This window comes from Rhinatrema bivittatum, chromosome 2 (assembly GCF_901001135.1).
Source record: "Rhinatrema bivittatum chromosome 2, aRhiBiv1.1, whole genome shotgun sequence".
Classification (NCBI taxonomy): domain Eukaryota; kingdom Metazoa; phylum Chordata; class Amphibia; order Gymnophiona; family Rhinatrematidae; genus Rhinatrema; species Rhinatrema bivittatum.
In genome coordinates this window covers 88148177-88162104 of record NC_042616.1, presented here as the reverse complement: position 1 = coordinate 88162104, position 13928 = coordinate 88148177, and positions in this window count along the sequence as shown.

Below are 13928 nucleotides of genomic sequence, written 5' to 3'. Positions count from 1 at the left end.
CCCCAGTTTCCTCCCAGTTCGCTCCAATTAAGGAGCGGACTGGGAGGGAACTTCCCTAACCATCTGCCTAACCTTCCTTCCCCTTCCTCTCTCTACCCCGACTCCTAACACCTACCTAGCTACCCCAATGTTTTTTTATTTTTCTACTTACTGCTCCTCTGGATCAGAAGCAAGTTATGTGCGCCAGCTGGCTGCCGGCACTTGCGTCCCCAGGGCCCGCCCCCTGGAGAGGCCTGGCACTTGTGCACATAGCAGGGTTTACACGCATGGCCGGGCCTGCTTTAAAATGCACCCAGCACACGCAAGGCCCGACCATGCGTGTAAACCCCGTATTTTACACGTGCGGGCCTTTGAAAATTTGGGCATTTATTTATTCATCATCATCATCATCATCATCATCATCATCAACATCATTGTTTATTTATGACATGCTTTTCCATCCAGAAAGTTCAAAGCGTGTTACAGATAAAGCCATTTATCCAGCACATTGTAATCATTCCTAGTGGTTTGAGTAGTAGGTGTGGTAACAGTAAAGTGCAACATAGGCGTAGTACATAGCTTGTACTTGGTAGATAACTACACAGAGTTAAGTGTAGAATAGAATGCCAGTTTTAAATCAAATACAATATTTTCAGAGTTGGGGAACAGAACAGAAGGCTAGTTTTAAATCAAGTGCAATATATTTCAGAAGGACATCAAGTCAAACACAAACTGAACTATGATGGATCACCAGATTGTTCTCATTTGGCAACTGGAGGTAGTTGGGTCCAATGGGCTCCTAGTCAGCAATGAGATATAAAGGATTAGGACAAATTTTAGCAGAGTTTGTGTTGCAGGTTTGTTCAAAATGCTGCTTTAAAAAGAGGAACGTTTTCACTGATTTTCTGAAAGATAGGAGGACTGGGGCATGCCTTATATAAAGTGGTTAAGGAGTTCCATAGGGTTGGGCCTGATCCTGCAAAACATTCTCTTCCTGGTATTGGTGCATTGCATTGGTCTGCAGGAAGCCACTGTTAGGTGAGCCTGTGTTAGTGAGTATAGGGAGTGGGTTAAAGATTCATTTAGGTAGGTAAGTGCAAATCATTTGAGCATTTTGTAAGCTGGGTCAGGATGCTGAATTTGGTGAAGTAGAGTGTTGGGAGCCAGTACAGGGTTTTTTAGGGCAGGTGTTGTGTTCAGATTTGTTTACATTCATTGTCATGCAGGCTGCAGTATGAGCTGTAAGCTGTGGTTTTTAGGGTATTAGGAATTCCAGCATAGAGCGCGTTGCAACAGTCCAGACAGTAGATTGCAGTGGCTTGAATAGCAGTTGCAAAGGCCAAGTTATCTGTGGAAGAGGATGGAGAGGGAAGCAGGTGGAGTTAGAAGAAGATTGCTCTGGTCACTGCTTGAATCTGGAGTTTGATGGTAAATTTGTATTCTAAGATGAACCCCAAGCTCTTGACATGAGTGCAAAAGTTTAGGATTATTCCATCAAGAGTCACTTTTTTTTTTGGAGGAAGTGGCTAGGTTTCTTTTCCAATACATACATACCATCTTTGTCTATTTTGAATTAAGGCTTAGTTTGTTTTGTTTCCAGGTAGTTGTTGAGGTCAGTGATAGCAGTGTTTTGTACTGAGTGGGACAAAAAGCTGAATGTCATCATCATAGGAGTTGTAAACAATATGATAGTCTCTGGTAAGTTTGCCCAGGGGGGGGGTATATAAATGCTAAATAAGATGAGTGATAGGATGGATCATTGCAGTACACTAGAGAGGAGTGGGTGTGCTTCTAAGAGTGCTGTTCCCAGTGCTACAGTTTGGGTGTGATCATATAGGAGGCTGATGACCCAGGCTAGTGCAGAGCCAGTTCCCCCTAGTTGTTTAGCCAGGGGATGAGAAGACAGTGGCCTACTGTGTCAAAGACTGCCAAGAGGTCAAGGAGTAGTAGTAGGGCTGACTGTCCATGGTCTAGGAAAATGCAGAGTTCATTCACCAGGCATATGAGTGTTGATTCTGTACTGTGATGTAGCTGGAATCCGGATTGATGAGGGATTAGGGCATTTACAGTGAGCAGATATCAGAAATTGTTTTAGCACTGCTTTTCCAATGATTTTACTTAAGAAAGGAAGGTTGGAGCCGGGGCAGTAGTTGTTCAGATGATTTGGGTTAACATTAGTTTTTTTTCATTGTTGGTCATACTATTGTTTTTTTAGACAGTTTGGGAGGTGGGCCATCCAAACTGATTTTTTTGTCTCTGTCTATCTGGTCACCAATGAAGTGAGCAGTACACACTGAAGAGAAGAGTCTTATCAGGCTGCTAGTCTTTGTGTCTATTAGTGTTTAATAGTTTTTTGTGTGTAGAACCACTATCAGTCAGCATTAGTGTACACAGCACAGCACACATACACAGAATATATGTCTTTGTGTGTATGTGCGTGCGTGATAGATAGTTCTCCATACTGTGAATGATATTGTGAGTGGGGGTATAGTTACAGTATCATTTGCAATATTCAAAACCTCAGTAAGCAGTGCACTTCAACAAATTCCATCATGGATGATGGCAGAACTGGTGGCAGCTTTGGCAGGGCAGCAATAAAAAAGCAGTTCTGCACCTAAATTGAAAAGAGCCTTTCGTAGACCCAGAATGGCTGGAAAGGAAGGCAGCTCAATGCAGAAGAAATTAAGATCTGGGGAGCATGTTCCACCACCATCTGTTCCTCTCCCTCTTATTTTGGAGAAAAGGTGGGAAAGCCATCCAAGAATGGCATTAGCAGGGCAGGAGTAGCAGAAGTGCAATTAAAAAAAAAACAAGCAGATTGCGTCTCTTTGGTTACTGCTTCTGAGGCAGTGAAGGTAGTACTTTCACCAATTTATTGTGAGGAGGAATCTTGTCTGGGGTTCTCTGAATCAGAAGACATTGAAGAGTTAGCAGTCAAAGAGAATTTGACAAGTTTAGTCAATAGTGTCTTCACCTCCAGTGAGATAAGGAGAGAAAGTTGATACTGATGATATTGAGATCAACCCACAGGAAGAACAGGCAGTACAGGTAGAGACCATGAGCATTGCTGATGACATTTTTCATCAGGATCCACTCCTACCTCAACTCTAGTGCCAACATCAGCCCTTAAGGATGTAGAGAAGGAATTGGGAAATCCCTGATCTGGAGGCACTTTGAAGTGAGGGAGTACATGCATTTTGCTCAGTATATTCAATGTAGGAAGAATATCAGTTAAGTGAAACATCTCACAAATGCCACTATGCAGTATATAGTGGGCTTTGCTATATTTAACTTGCAACCTGTGTTAAACAAACTAGTAGAATAACACTATATTTTCCTGTATAATACTACCAATTGTGTCTCTTCAGGGGTCATATACATTATTCAATGTCCCTGTCAATTATGTTATGTGGGTAAAACGAAGAGGACCTTAAAAACACGACTAATAGAACACCGTTCATGCATTAATATGCACAGAATCACTGCGCCTCTAGTTACCCACTGTTTGGAATCTTCACATACTTTTGAAGATTTGAGAGTCTGTGTACTGGAACAGCTGATTCCATCGTGGCGGGGTGGTGACTTTGATAAAAAACTGCTTCAGGCAGAACAAAGATGGATCCATCGATTAAACACTGCTCACCCTCAGGGTCTGAATAATACCTTGGAATATAACGTTTTTCTATGAACTTTAATTCAATTTTTGGAACCCAACACACATCGTTCGTTGATGGTTGTTCGCTTTTACTATGTGGTGATACAAGACTTGGAGATCGCGTCTTGTATCCCTGACTACTGAATACGTTTTGTATGACGTCATGACGTCCGCAAAAAGAGCGGGCTATTTAATCAGTCAAACTAGTTGAATGCGGTCTCTAGCCCGGCGTTGCTGTAAAGGATGATATCGAGACTTCATGTCCGGTTTCAAAGAGGTGATCACACCATTGTCAGATAAGTACTGGTTTAATTTTCCCACTACATTCAAGTACCAATGGTTTGTTTTACGTTATAGATCACACATTAAGAGTTTCTTGACTCCTGAAGAAGCAGCCGGTAGGCTGCGAAACACGGCCGCTGTCGAGTCGGCATTTCTTGTATCGTTTTCAATACAAGTCTGTACATTGCCAAGTATTTGAGTTGAACGGACCAGAGAGTGTGAGTTTTGAAATATGACAAGTATTTGAGTTGAACGGACCAGAGAGTGTGAGTTTTGAAACACATGCTGTTCCATCCTGCTAGAGATGATTAAAACACCGGAGAGTGTAATATACCGTGGGATAAAAGATTAAATCATCGGAGAGTGCAATACACTGTGGGATCTTTAAAGCACAGTGCCCATTGTGAATATACAGTTTGAAAGTACACCGGAGAGTGTGATTTGAACACCTTTAAACATATACTGTTCCATTCTGCCAGAGATGATTTCAATTCTGGTGAATGTAATACACTGTGGGATTTTGGAAGCACAGTGCCCATTGTGAATATACACAGTCATATATACTAACACCGTTTGAAAGTTCACCGGAGAGTGTGTTTTGAACACAGACATAAGAACATAAGAACATAAGAAAATGCCATACTGGGTCAGACCAAGGGTCCATCAAGCCCAGCATCCTGTTTCCAACAGTGGCCAATCCAGGCCACAAGAACCTGGCAAGTACCCAAAAACTAAGTCTATTCCATGTAACCATTGCTAATGGCAGTGGCTATTCTCTAAGTGAACTTAATAGCAGGTAATGGACTTCTCCTCCAAGAACTTATCCAATCCTTTTTTAAACACAGCTATACTAACTGCACGAACCACATTCTCTGGCAACAAATTCCAGAGTTTAATTGTGCGTTGAGTAAAAAAGAACTTTCTCCGATTAGTTTTAAATGTGCCCTATGCTAACTTCATGGAGTGCCCCCTAGTCTTTCTACTATCCGAAAGAGTAAATAACCGATTCACATCTACCCGTTCTAGACCTCTCATGATTTTAAACACCTCTATCATAAGACCGGACGGCTCAATGTGATGATATTGAGCACGTTGACAAAGGCTTGCTGATGCAGTCCTGTTTTCCATAAATTTATTCCTCTTTTTGAAAAAGATTCATTTTTCTTTTTGAATAGACGGTGTTGATTAACTATATTTTTTGGCGATACCTTTTGTATTTACTAATTAGTTTCGACAGGTTCGCGAACATTTGCTCTTTGTGTTGTTGCTGTAATATATATACAGAACAGGTGTTTATAAGAACACCTGAGATAAATAACAAAACAAGCAAACAGATATACAGTGCCGGAGATTCTGAATCTTTCCCTTTATCTTTGCTCAGCTCCGATCATCAGTTCTCCACATCCCACCTTGCATCTGTATATTAAATCCTTGGCTTGTGCATGCTCAGAACAATTCTGTTTGTTAAACTTCTGAAGTTTTGCAAAGTCACTGATAAGAAAAAATTACTATGTTTGTTTTGGAACCACTCATAAATGGTAACATTTGTATGTTTTGTGCATATTCCCTATTTCTCGTATGTGTTACTATGTGACTACTACCTAAAATATTCTTTATAGTTAACATAATCTATCAGCGACATAATATATAGAATAATATCTACATTGGCATAAATGGAACAATTATTTAATAATTCAGGTAGAAACACTGCTATTAAATCATTATAAAAGTACCTGTGAATACTGTATATAATATACTTCTTAATAAAAAGTTTTACCAAAGCTAATCTGGGTCTATGCTAGGTTCTTTCAGCCTCAGCTTTCTTCCGAGCTTATTTATTTATTTGTATTTATTTATTTGCAGTTTTTATATACCGACATTTGTTTAGTAACTTCACATCGGTTTACAATCAACAGAAACATTGCAGCCGTGCTAAATAAACAGGAGGTTAGCAACAGCGCATTACAAGTAATGGATGAACTGAGGAGGGGTATAGGGGAACAAGGGAGAATAAATAAAATATGACTAACAAAGTAGCATACATATGATTGAAGAATTACAGAACTTAGATAAAATTTATATAAAATATAAATAAAAGTAATTGGTATATAGATACTAGAAAACTGTTAGGTAAGGCTAAATAATTGGCATAGTGATTATTGTGAAACTGTTAGGTAAGGCTAAAAATACTGGGGAAGATATTACAAGTAGTTGCATGGAAGCAGAAATTGCAGGGTGGGGCGTATGAACATGAAAGGGTTAAGTATATGCTTGTAGGATGTTATGCTTACCAATGCAGCCAGTCAAGATCAAGGAATAACTTTTAGTATACTAGCTGACTTTAAATAAGTAGCAATCTTGTGCTTTTAATTAAGTTGTGTTTAGCACTGCTTGTGACCTTGAAGCTTTGCAAACTTCATGTTAGAAGAAGGGAGGGCTAGGGGGAAGCTATATAAGATGTGCCAGGCTGCATCTACCTAACATCCCACAAACCTATATTTTCCATATGAAGTACTGTGTGTCTGTAGTTATCTTAGCAACAATATGCAGCATTCCCTCTAATACCGAGGGAAGCATGAGGCAAGTACTATTTCTTAAGACTGCATACAATCATTATTACTATATGACAGTATTTTTCTCTCATAAAAGACATAATTAACACACTAATACATTCAGTCACAAAAAATGTGAGTGAAAAATAGCAAAAAGAAAAATGAGGAGCAGTATAACACAATGAATTTCTCACCAAAGTCCAAACTTGTACTATCTTCTCTTATTAATCTCTCTCTCTCTGTGGCTGTCTCCAGCCATCTCTCAAAAAGTTCTACATCTCATAACTCACTCTGCAGTGCACAAAATATCTTCACTAAAGAGGGAAAGTTATTGCTCTCCCTGTGCAATTGGTCATATAACCTTTATCAAGAACACTTAAACCCCAACCTGGAGTTTACTTGACCATCAGCGCCATTTTGATTATTGGCAGCTGATGGCCCAAGTCCAGGAGCTCACTCCCGGACCACTCCTGGACCCCTGCTGGACCACCAGGGATTTTTGGCAGGTCTTGGGGGGGGGGGGGTCAGGAGGGGGGGGGGGGGTTGTAGTAAATTAATTTGACAGGTCTTGGGGGGGGGGGGGATTTGTTAGATTTTCAGTTTTTGTTTTTTTATATTCGCTCCATAAGATGCATAGACATTTTCCCCCCACTTTTGGGGGAAATAAAGTACATCTTATGGAGCAAAAAATACGGTATATTGCTTTGTAAAACAAATATAAACAGTATCTAAGTAAGACCATCCCCCATAGAACAAGAAAAAACAAATGTAGAGCTTATGCATAAATTATGAGCACTTCAGTCTATAAAATGAAAGGTTCAATATGTCATTTTGTTGCCAATTGTGTGATATCACCCATATTCACTGACAAATGATATGTACAGTCCTCTTTACAAGGAATCACCACTGAGCTCATGAAGCTGTCATTCATGCACAGGTTCTGCACTCCCATCACTAAGTCAGATGTTTGTGATTATGGATTAATACCTGATATAAGATGAACAAAACTTCAAATTAAGTAATAAAGAAATTCTTTGATAAATGTCAATATCTTCTTGTATCTAATAATCCCTATGTCCACTATGAATATCTACATAATACAGGGTGGCCCATGGAAAAGTAGCCCACCTCCAATACCAGTGCATTGGAGGCAGGCTACTTTTCCATCGGCCACCCTCTATTATCTCCCATGCCCCTATTTAACATACAACATTCAAAGATACAAGCAACCTAGGTACCCATTCATCCATTCAAACACTACATAGAAAACCATGACACAACATTTATTTCATTCATCTGACTGCACAAATTCATGCAGTGCACCTTTTTCATCAAACTGCTGTCTTCATCCATTCACAAAGTAATGACATACAAACAGTATACAGTTAGTAAACATTTGACATGAAAAAAAGTAGGCCTTAAAAAAACTAGAAAAAGAAGAAGAAAAAGAAAAAAAGTATTTGGATCCAAAATTAAATAAATTCAGAATATTTCAGACATGTCTGTTGAAAAAGTAAAAGGAACATCTGAATAAAATAAATCTTCAGATGTTGCACCCTATTCTGTAAATCAGGCTTCATCTTTGTTGATCTGTAAAAATTAAAAATCTCACATACAAAAATGGTTAATTCAATCTTTAAAATCAAATCACATCACAAGACATGAATAGCTATTAACAATTGAGCTAACTAGACATATCTTTATCTGTAAACAAAGTGGAAAACACCCACTTCAATTAATTTACACAGCTAAAAGAAAAAAGAAATCTCCTCTTATTAACAGCTATAAACATAGATTTATGATTTGAGACTTCTCTGTTAACCTACATAATTGACTATGATGCAAGTTTTCTTTAGTAAACATGTTAGCACATACAAAAGAAAGCTGTTTGTTCAAAGATCAAGGTCTCCAGATATCACACTGCTTCAGCAAATACTGGATTTGCCACAAAGACTGTAAAAGGAATGGGGTCAACCAACTCCACCTTCTATCTGGGAATAATTCCCATACCTGCTGTGAGGGGGAATTAGGTACTAGGGATGTGAATTGTATTTCTAATGATTGAAAATATCGTATGATATTTTCAAAGTCATCAGAAATCGGGGGCTCCCCAAAACCAATAGGAAAACCCCACAAAATTGGGGTTCTCTTATCATTTTAGGGGAGGGCGGGAAAAACAGCACACAAAAAACAATCCCTAAACCCACCCTGACACTTCAAAACAGCTCCCTTAGCTTCCCCCACCCTCCCGGCCCCCCTCCAAAACGTTTTAAATCACCTGGTGGTCCCGGGAGTGATCTCCCACTCTTGGCCCGTCAGCTGCCACTAATAAAACTGGTGCCTATGGCCCTTTGCCCTTACCATGTGACATGGTATCCGTGCCATTGGCCGGCCCCTGTCACATGGTAGGAGTAATGGATGGCCGGCGCCATCTTTAAAAATGGCGCGGTCTATCCAGTGCTCCTACCATGTGACAGGGGCCAGCCAATGGCACGGATACCATGTCACATGGTAAGAGCAAAGGGCCATCGGCGCCATTTTTATTAGTGACAGCCCAAGAGCAGATCACTCCCGGGACCACCACTGGACCACCAGGTGATTTAAAACATTTTTTTGGGGGGGAAGCTAAGGGAGCTGTTTTGAAGTGTTGGGGTGGGTTTTTTGTTTATCGGCTCGGGCACAGCCGATTAAAAAAAAAAAAGAAACCCGATCGGGCCACACGAAAAAAAATGCACAATGTGAATCTGAATCGGAACCGATTCTGGTTCCGATTCACATCTCTATTAAGTACTAAATGAGAAATCTGGGAGCCTGTACTATAACAATTCCTGGCTTTATGACCCTTCCTTTTATATCGAAAGCAAATACCATGAAAATCCACTGACTGAATTTTAAAGGCTGGTGGTATCTACATTCCCATCTTCATATTCTCAGGATCAGAGGAAAAAATAGGTATACAATGGTGCCTTAGGATTGCCATCTTGTTATCTTTATCAAGCAACTGCTCAGTTAAACAGGAAATTTAAGACTGTAAAACCAGACCCTTGTACAGAAATGTGCAGTTAAAAGGGAAATTTCAGAATTTAAAGCCTCATTCTGAGAACAAAACTGGTCATGGTCATACTGTAAAGTCTTATTCAGGACACTAGTAAGTTTTATTTTCAGAAGCAAATCAGTCTCATGCTCTTCAGCCTGTAGTCTTTCTGCTGCAAACTGAGTAACAGATAACCTTTCCTGTGTTTCTTGCTTCAGTTTATCTGCCAAAGTACTGAGACATGCGAACCATGCTTTCACACTGTCTAACAGCAACCACCACAAGGCAGAATGTATTATGATTTATTGCTACAAACAAATGTGGATTTGAGAAAGGTAATCTCTAAATCCTCAAAATAATTAAACTCTATTATGACACTAGGATTCCATGATTTTTTCCCTCATGCTATCGAAATTTCCAAAAAGGACTTCCCCTGTGGTTCTGCTTCTCCTACCTTACTGTTAGACTCTTAACAAATGATAGTGGGACCACAAGATGCTGAAGTTAAATACAATACTGGAGATGATAACTCTTTCTGTCTCTGCTCAGCTCTGGTCAGCAGTTCCTTTCATCCCACCTTGCATCTATATATTATGTCCTTGGCTTGTGCATACTCAGAACAATTCTCTTTGTTATAACTCCAGATGTTTTGCCAAGCTATTGATAAAAAATACTACTGTGTATGTTTTCAGACCACTCATAAATGGTAACATTCTTGAGGTCTATATTCAAAGCCATTTAGATGGATAATTCACATGTTAAGTTATCCATCTAACTCCAAGTTATCCATTTACATGTTTAGTTTTGAATATTGACCTCCTTATGTTTTTTTGCATATTCCCTATTTCTCATATGTGTTACTATGTGACTACTACCTAAAATATTATTTAAACTTAACATAATCTAAAATCAACATAATATCTAGAATAATGTCTGCATTGACATAAATGAAGCAATGATGTAATAATTCAGGTAGAAACACTACTATTAAATCACTATAAAAGTACCTGTGAATACTGTTTACAACTCTATAATATATTTCTTAATAAAAACTTTTACTGAAACTAACCTGGGTCTATGCCAGTTGCTTTCAGTCTCAGCCGCCAATGCTGCTTACCGATGCAGCCGGTCAAGGTTTAACTCTTAGTATACTAACTAGCTTAAAAAAGTAGCAATCTTATGCTTTTAATTAAGTTGTACTTTCACTGATGGGGAACGTCGTTGCAAGGCAATTCTGTTAGTCAGACACCGGGTTTAAATCCCCGCCGGCATCTGACATCATTCCTGACGGTGGCCCACGGTTTGGCGGGAAAGGCCCTTTAAAAGCTCCCCCCTCGCGAGCGTGCGCGCCTAGGGGGGGCGGAGCCAAGTGCCAAAGCTCGGCGGCGTCTCCCTCGTGGAGATGCTGCAGTGGGAAGGCCTGTGAAAGAGATTTTTAAACCTGATACCCTTTAGGGGCAAAAGGGCTCTCTACAAGGGACAAAAGACCTGTGAGCCTACTCTAAACCCTAAGTGGGCAAGCACCAGTGATGGATCCTGCTCTGAGAGACAGTGAAAGCAGAAGATGTATCCAGTTTAACTTTTGAAATATGTTTTGGACTTGAGGAGAGTGGTGAGGTTTTGGAATCCTCCTTCCCTACTGGGATTGCAATGCTGAAAATTTGCTTGATCCCACTGACTTTTCCCCAAAAGAACTCCCACAGAAATATTAATAAATAAAGGATAGAAGAACAAGAGCAGGAGTCCCCAGCAAGATCTCCACACACACACCAACACCAAGGGACCAGGATGGGCTGGGTGTCCAAGGAAGATGAACTAAAGTAGGGTTTTTGCAGTAAAATTGGGGACCCCTCCACTAGGATTCTCGGACAGCCACTGGGAGAGTTAGCGCGCTAAATATCACTAACTATGGGCTCTTCCCAGAGTTCTGATTAAAGGACACCTAACTACAGAGGAAAATCATTAATGTCAGATGTAAATTCATACTTCTGGACAATGGACTTTAATTAACATTGAAACATAGAAATGATGGCAGAAAAGGACCAAACGATCCATCCAGTCTGTCCAGCAAGCTTATGCTTATGCCAGTATCTGCTGCACAGTGCAGGATACCCTCATGCTTATCAGTTTCCCAGACCATAAAAGTCAGACCCCTCGGATCCAGTTCAAATTCAATTTCCTTTAACCCTTGCCGTGAAAGCAGAGAGCAATGTTGGAGCTGCATCTAAAGTATCAGGCTTAGTGATTAAGGGTAGTAAAAGCTGCATCAGCAAGTAACCTCTATGTTTATTTGTTCCCCAATTTGTAAAAGTTGGGGCCACTCAGTATTTAACCCCCAGACCTGGTCCTGTTTGAGTTATTACAGCTTCTCGCCTCATGGGGAGCACCCATACAGTATACACACACTGGGAACCTTTTAACATCACCTGGGCCACAAGCGAGAGCTTACCCCCATAAAAAGAATCCCCCACCAGGGACTGAGAGTCAAGCCTGGGATGGAATTGCTAGCCAGAGCAGCCCCTGAATATAAATAAATTAGTTTGTATGCCCTTGAGATTAGCAAACCCACAAAGGGTTACATAAGATAGGAGAGCAATATATAAATCTTGCTGTAAGTTTTTTCTTTTACTTTGACAAATGCTTCAGACCCCCTATATTTCCTCTCTGAGAATCAAGAGAAGAATGAACGAACAAAAGGATGACTGTTCAAAGTTAAGTTTTTTCTTTCACTTACAGGTTGAAAAAACATTATACTTGGATAGGTCGGTTGAAAAAGTGCTTCACCTTGATTGGTCCTGCTCCTTCTTTTTCCCTTCCCATCCTGACTCTGCTCTATCTGGCTTGAAGAGAAAAAAATACAATTTTCCTGTCTCATTCACTATAGTATATCTTATGTTTGCTTAACGTAAATGGTGTTTTCCATATTTTTTGGGTATTTCTATTTCAGTCATTTCAGAAACAATAAAAACTGAACCTAAAATGGATTTGTTCCTTGAGTTTACCAGTTTGTTTCAAATGAATGCATATCCCTAATATTTCACGAAAATGAAAAGTGTGTCATTTCACTGAAATGTTTCTGATTGAATTAATCTTTTCGTAGAAATCAGTCATCATTTAACCAAAATAAGGGGCTATCCATCTAAACGAAAGGATACTCAACATTCCTTTGGCAAAATGAAGGACTGCTTAGATGAACTTCCCCTGCTAGGGCCAGTTTGACTTTTGCATTTGAGAGCCCTGGCATTATTCACAGAGATGATGAGAGGCAAACAAAAGAATGCAGAGGAGGAATTATGACCTGTTATACATTACATTCCCATTCTGTTCCATGAATAACGTACGACGCAGCAGCTGCATACTCTCTAATTCTCTGAGGGCTACAGGACACAAAATTGCTAAGTGCAGCAAATTAATTTTAATAGATGTTCAGGACAAATTCAATGGCCTAATGTGAGTGGGATTATAGTATGAGATATAGACTCCTAGTGATTCTGACTGGTTATCCTTTAAAGAGAGGGTAGAGTAAATTGTTTCATCACAGTGATCATGCAAGGCAACACATACTACATCTTTTGCTGAAAACTTGCCCCTGCTGCCGTTACCTCATTAAGGATCATTACTGCTAGAAGACTAAGAGCTCCATTTATCAAAGGCTCTGCTTGCAGTCACAGGAGTAGTGCTGTGTTTCCTTTTGCTTTTGCTAAAAGTTTCTTTGTCTGCTGTAATGTTTTTGGACTGGTCACAAAAGAGAGCATGCATAAATATGTATAAGGTAATGACATCCATTTCTGAGCGATAATTCACTCTTATCAAGTGGTAATGACAGATAATAGCAATTGTATCAGACCTTAATACATGTGACTGAAGTAAAAAAAGGAAACATTCTCCATTATTCGATCATAAAACCTCCTGAGGGTTGACAATGGTGTCTTTTGCTTAATTTTGCTGTGGTTGACAATTGTAGTAATAGATTTATTGGCTTCTTATATTTTTTTTTCTGCTGGGTGTTGGATGATCAGATGACTCAATTTGTTTAGGATTTGTATGTCTGGTTCTCCTAAGAAAAATAAGAATAGAAGCTCCTGCCTGCGCCCGTGGCCCTTTCTAATTGCAACCTTCTGATTTTGTCTGCGTACTCATTATTTGTGTGTGTGCTATTTCTCATGCACATTCCCCGGCCCAAGCATTCTGGTATGGATTCACTGCTCATTTATGTGACTTTGGTATCGTCGGCTCCCATTTACATGCTCCTGCTTATTCTGTGTTACACTCATGCATGCACTCGGAAAGATCTGGAAACTGCTGTCAATAGGGATTTGCTTGGATGCAAAGGGGCGGCGCATAAATATTCTATTAAAGCAGAGGTGGCCAACTCCGGTACACAAGAGCCACAAAAAGGACTGGTTTTCAGGCGATCCACAATGAA